The sequence below is a fragment of the Eufriesea mexicana genome, unplaced genomic scaffold (assembly GCF_001483705.2).
Source record: "Eufriesea mexicana isolate 0111107269 unplaced genomic scaffold, ASM148370v2 scaffold6616, whole genome shotgun sequence".
Lineage (NCBI taxonomy): Eukaryota > Metazoa > Arthropoda > Insecta > Hymenoptera > Apidae > Eufriesea > Eufriesea mexicana.
Window position 1 is genome coordinate 11,496 of NW_016914471.1, and position 5,870 is coordinate 17,365.

The 5,870-nt window shown below is 47.6% G+C and overlaps 1 long non-coding RNA gene across 1 annotated transcript; it reads right to left on the reverse strand.

Annotated features, from left to right (window-relative positions):
• Window positions 1-225: 225 nt before the first annotated feature.
• On the reverse strand, window positions 226-1,112 carry LOC108552422 (uncharacterized). The gene is made up of 3 exons (XR_001890553.1): window positions 692-1,112; window positions 442-603; window positions 226-332 (listed from the first exon to the last, which is right to left on the reverse strand). It is a non-coding gene; the product is annotated as an uncharacterized LOC108552422 (long non-coding RNA).
• Window positions 1,113-5,870: the final 4,758 nt, after the last annotated feature.

A 5,870-nucleotide genomic window follows, 5' to 3' on the forward strand; every position in this document is an offset into this window, starting at 1 on the left:
CCGACTGGTAGACTCATCTCGATGGAACCTTTTCCCAGAGGTTGCCAACTTTGCCTTCCTCTTGCACGATAATTATCCCTGTTCCGAGAGCGGACGGTCGAGTAACCTCTGAAAATCCAATCGCTTTTCACCCTCGTCTTCCATATGGTGCAACCCTTCACGGACTCGAGAGGCTACCATAAACGCCCCGGAATTGAAAGCACCCGTGAAAATCGTAATCCACGATCCACTTGGCAGTGTTTCGGTGCTCTTTAACGCGTGGTTATCCACGTGTAACGAACCCAAGTTCGAGGGGACATCCTACATAGCGCGGTTGGCCTTGTCCAAGGATCCTGTTAGAGGCAGTAAAAGTCAAGACTTGAGTTTGAGAACACTGGTGGTAGTACGATTCGTGTAACGATGTGCAAATGATCTTTAATGTATACATATGTGGTCACTTACGTGTAACAATTCCTACTTCACGGAGTACTTCGCATAGTACAGTTAGGTCGCAACGAAACTCCTCGAAGGCTCTCGTTATCGGTAATAAAATTCGAAGAAATTAGGTTCAAAAACACTGGCGGAAATCGAAATCTACGATTCGTGTGATGCTGTGCAAATGTCCTGCAATGCATACATATGTGGTCATTTGCATAAAACGACCCCTACTTGGAGGAGTACTCTACATAAGTACAGTTAGCTCGGAACAAACCTTCTCGAATATTCTTATTGTCTCTTATTATCAGATATACGAATTCTCTAGAATCTTTTCCAATTTGCAAGCGATGCTTGACGCATGCGCGGTTGTCCAGACGTAACAGAGCCTACTTCAGGGTGTATCTCGTACAGTGCAGTTAAGTCGAAACAAGGCTTCTCGAAGGATCTTGTTATTGGTAGTAAAAGTCAGGGTTTAAAGAGCGGCTGGAGAATTGTTCGCTCGCACTTTCTTCGACGAGCCCTTCCGTATATTCGGTCGGCGACAATGGCGAGCTTTAAATCGTCCCACACGTAGCATACTGTACAATCGGTACCGCAAGTTCCAGAGACACGACTTACTTGGTTCACTTTTGCTGGTTAACGGTAAGTCCGTCAAGAGTCAGTGAGTCAACGAGTCAACGGGGGCGCACACTGGTCCCCACGCACTCGCTCGATTGCTCGAGAATCGATCTTCCTACGTGCATGCACGCTTACCTATACGCATCCTTTTCTCTTCTTCTTTCTTTCTCCGTGGCCACCGTTCTTCTTTCTCGCTCCGAACCTCGCCACGTCCATCCTTCCCTTCTCCTCTACCTTAGTTATCCTTACCCGTGCACTTGTTAGATGACGCGAGTCTTACGTGTCCATCGCGTCCCGTCTAGTCTCTTTATTTTCATTTTTCCTCCGTCTTTTTCTTCCTTCTCGCAATTTCAGTTCTCTCCCTTCCTCTTTCAACGGTCTACACTTGCCCGCAGAGGTCTATTAACGTATCGGAACAAGGCCGTTCCTGGTTTAAAGTGTCCGCTTTATATCTTTCCCCGCTTGTCTCTTGCTTTTCCTTTTTCGTTCCTTCGTATATTAACGCGGCTCGTATTTTTATCCAACAGCACGCCTTTTTCGAGGTCAACAGCTCGAGTGCGAGTGTGTTCGATTCCATTATCTTTGTATCACAATGAAGATACGTATTTCGGTTGCTCGTCCAGCAAAGCGTCGTAAAGCGTAGGCCGTGGAGTTTCTTCTTTTGCTTTTTCGTGTATTCCGTTATTATGACGCCTGCCTCGTATTTGTTCGCATGAAAGAGGATTTTTATGGGCTCGGAGGATTCTCATTCGAAGTGAAGCTAATTAAAGTGCAAGCAAGGATGGAGATAATGGCAGGAAAGATGAAAAGAAGAGCGAGCAACGCGACTACAGCAAGAACTCACCGAGACCGAGATAACTGTATTCTACCTCCACTGTGTTTTGTCCTTTCTCCCTTCCTCCGTGTCCTTTCGTGCTTCCTTTTCATTTCGTATCCTTCGCGTCCGGGACGGAAGATCCTCGACTCTCTCTTACCTTGAAACATCATTCTTTCATCTTCTCTTTCTCTCCTTCCTTCTCCTGTTTTATGGCTCCAATATTATTGCCGCCGTGTCTGGATATATAATTATTTTATTACGATCCTGTTTCGACCGTGCAATTATACCTGTACGAACGAGATTAACGAGCTTCGAATCGTCTGGATTGTAGAACGATCGACGAATAATCGAGACAGGTCGGCTTCCAGTCGATTACATAACCTCGGAGACCTTGTTTTCAATGCTCGAAATATCCCACGTTCCCCTGCTTTGTACGACAATAATCTCACGATTCTTCTCGTTGTACAGCATGTTGTCATAAAAACTGAAAATTTGGAATATTTAAAAATCGTGGAATAACAAACGTGTAAAATGCAAATCGCATTTCCGACTGTCTACTATTTCTAACCTACAATTTTTCAACATTAAGATATGTTCTTAACGTCTGTAATACCATTTCTAAAGCATCTTACGTATCTCATAAATTCTTCGAACGAATCGGTTATCGTTTCCAATCGTAGGAATCTCCGATCGTATACCTGTCTCTTGCCCGTATCTCTGCACGATCGTTTCGATCGAAGTGAAGGTAACGCTCGAGCGAAGTGATTTTCCCGCGAATTCCGATCGTGCCCGAAGCGCCATCGCGTAGAGTCGTGAAAAAAAAAAAATGGCGCGGATGAGCGTGATCGGTGGATGTCGCGGAATGAATCGGGAACGAGTAGGACGTAACCGGACACCGTCTGGCCGACGAGAAATTAACGGCGAATGACGTAAACGATACGACTCACAGATGAGAGAGTCTGGCGTTTTCCATTTCACCGGTGCGCTCGCAGAATTTCCCTCCGGGTTGTTCACTTTTCACCTCGGTCAACGAGTGCATATGCCCCGCATGATGCGATTGCGTCGACTATCAGCATACGACGTGCGTATGAGCGATACTTTCGATCCTGAGTGCTGATTCCGTATCGATTTCCGAGACGAGAGCTATTCAACGTTTCGAAGATCGTGGCCCGATGGATCCGACGAATTAGGTAACGATCGCCGTGCGATATTTCTTTCTCATTTTTATTCACAGTCGATTAATCGACGATGACTAGATGCCTGGCGTGGGAATAGATTATCTTTCGGTTATCGGAAGCACGCGTTACGCGTTCTCGAGTGGTGTACAGTTCGTGGCGTCGAAGCGACGAGTGGACTATAGCAAAATCGAGACGCGTCGTTTCGTTACGGAGAAACGTCTTATTCGAAGCCGGTGTCGTATACACCGTTGCATACTTTTCGTACGTCAGACTTTAACGACGTACCACGCTTGGATTATACCCGGTATACAGATTGAAGCCGGTAAGAAACAGCCGGACCAAAGATGCTAGAACACGATCCGAAGCTTTAGAAGCAAGCTAGATAGTCGGTCGATTAAAGTCCATCAAACTCGAACGACCTAATTTCCGGATAGTAACCCTTCCCCTCCCCGAGAGATGACGCAACCTGCCGGTGTCCAGGTTTCCTCGTTCCCGACGCCGCGAGGCTCTCAGTGGGGGCTGAACCGGAGGAAAAGCACGAGGAGGCATCGAGCATTCGACCGACTGAAATGCCGTCCACGTTGTGTAGCTGCGACGCCGACTATACATACATAGCTATTCGCATGGTAATAATTCGATGACAGGGTTCGGTGGCGCGGTCGTGGTCGCGTTGGCGCGCACGCGCATAAGCACGCGCACGCGCACTGTTCCACAGTCCGTTGCGTGGCTGGTCGCCGCGAACTACGCACACGGACACGCGCAGCAGCACGAAACGGACACACGGGTAGAGGGACGCGTAGCAGCAGCACGAAACGGACACCCGGGTAGAGGGACGCGTTTTCAGCAGGCAACACAAGCCGTGTGCGAGGCTGAGAGTGGGTTCATCGGACGCCAGCGGCCGCGGATTTACCGTTACGTCTTCTTGGCGAAACCCAGAGTCCACACCGGCGAGCTGCTTCTTCCTTCTTTCTTCTGCCACGTTCTTCACCGAGCCGTTCCTCCCCCTCTCCGTGCCTTCTGTTTCTACGACTGAATTCCAGCAGCCGCCGGTCAGCAGTTCCTTCGACGAGAACCGGAAACGCAAATGTGTCCCTCCCGTCTCGGGAACTGGCCGACCGACCGAGCAACTGCGAGCACTGCTGATTTTCCGGGTCACGGAACCAGTTGTTTTCGGATTTTGCTTCTTTATTACCACCGCCGGTCTCTCGGTCCGCCATTACGCGTTGCGTCTGCACGATCTGATCAACGGCGTATCTGTTTCCGTATACCCTTCGTCTCTCTACGCTGCGATCGTAATCTCGATACAAACACGACACATAGGTGGTCGTAGTCGATTCTCCCAAGCTGATTTAAAAGTCTAGGAACAGGGCGTTGCGGAATTTAAAGATCGTGGAATTCCTAGTGTCAAGGTTTCCTGGTCACTCGACCGACCTGTTTGTTTCTCCTTCGCCGTCTCTTTCTCTCTCGCCCGTCATCGTAATACATCGAATCTGCGCAGCGGATTGTCGTCATTGGGAGAAAATGAGAAGCGCGACCGGTCGAAAGATGACATCAAGGAAAGTCCGGGGTTTGTAGAATTCGGAGGTCGTTGTCCCCTCTGTTCAAGGTTCTCTGAGTCACGTGTAAGATTCCGGCCACGCTTCGACCAATCTGACCTGGAGCGTGTCGCGAGTGAATCAATCCGCGACGTTCTACCTGGGGAAAAATACCTTCCCGATTATTGCCAAGTCAATGACAAATCTATTATACGTGTACCATTTTTTAATTTTTCTTTTTTCTTTTAACTCTACCGGTTGGGAGACGAATTTAAATTCGCTCGTTGTTTAACGGTTAAACAAATTGAGGCTTGAGAGCAACTCTCTACGTTGTTGTGATGTTTGGGGTACTTTTGGGTCAAGAAGGGTGGGCAGTATCAGATATCGAGTAATCGTTTGGTAGGTATTCCTGGAATGCTAACGAATTATGACGAGGTCTACGAAATTACAGCGAACACGTACACTCGCGCATGAAAGTATTCGAACGTTCACGTACGCTGTTTTGTGTACATAACAAGGCGGAACTTTCGAGGTTACGTCAGTAAAATTAGAAAATAATTCAACGATATACACTGTAATTAGTATTTACTATTCAGCGAATCACAAAACTATAGGTAATTAACGTTGATCTCAAGACGACTTTGCATTTAACTCACTAGCGCCACCACGGTCCATATCTCCTATGAACGTAATGTAATGTAAATAATGCGGAGATACGATCTCGGAATTCCATCTCCACTACTACATTGTTTTAAACAGTTTGAATACTCGCGCGTACGAGTGTATTTGTTCGAGATGGAATTATGAAAGCAGTTAGAAAATTCTCAGAATAGTCACGGTGATTCACACATCCGATAGATGATCCTTCTCCGCAGAAAAATTTGTAGAACCTCGCCGTAAAAGTTAACGTTGCTGGAAAATTTTAAATCGCTGGAAATAATTAAACAGCATTTTTGTTAATAGGAAATAGCGAGGATTCGAAGTTTTATCGTATCGTTGATGGAAGGATCGCATAGATTTCGAGGAATCGTGGCGGCGAACGAGTTCCGTTGTACAGGGATCGTGGAACGGACGAGTTCCCGAGACGTGTTTTTCTCTGCGAAAGGCTAAGGCCACCTGTGCAGGGCCCCCAACCTTCTACTTTACTTTCTTCGCGGTTCCGTTAAATACCCGACACCGAACGCGATCGCAAATCCAGGTGCGGAGGTCAACTTGCGTCAGGTTAGGGTTTCTCCCCGCTATCCGTGCCTCTGTCACGCATGCATGCGTACTCGCACAGGTGCCACTACGTCGGACCGGGTTACT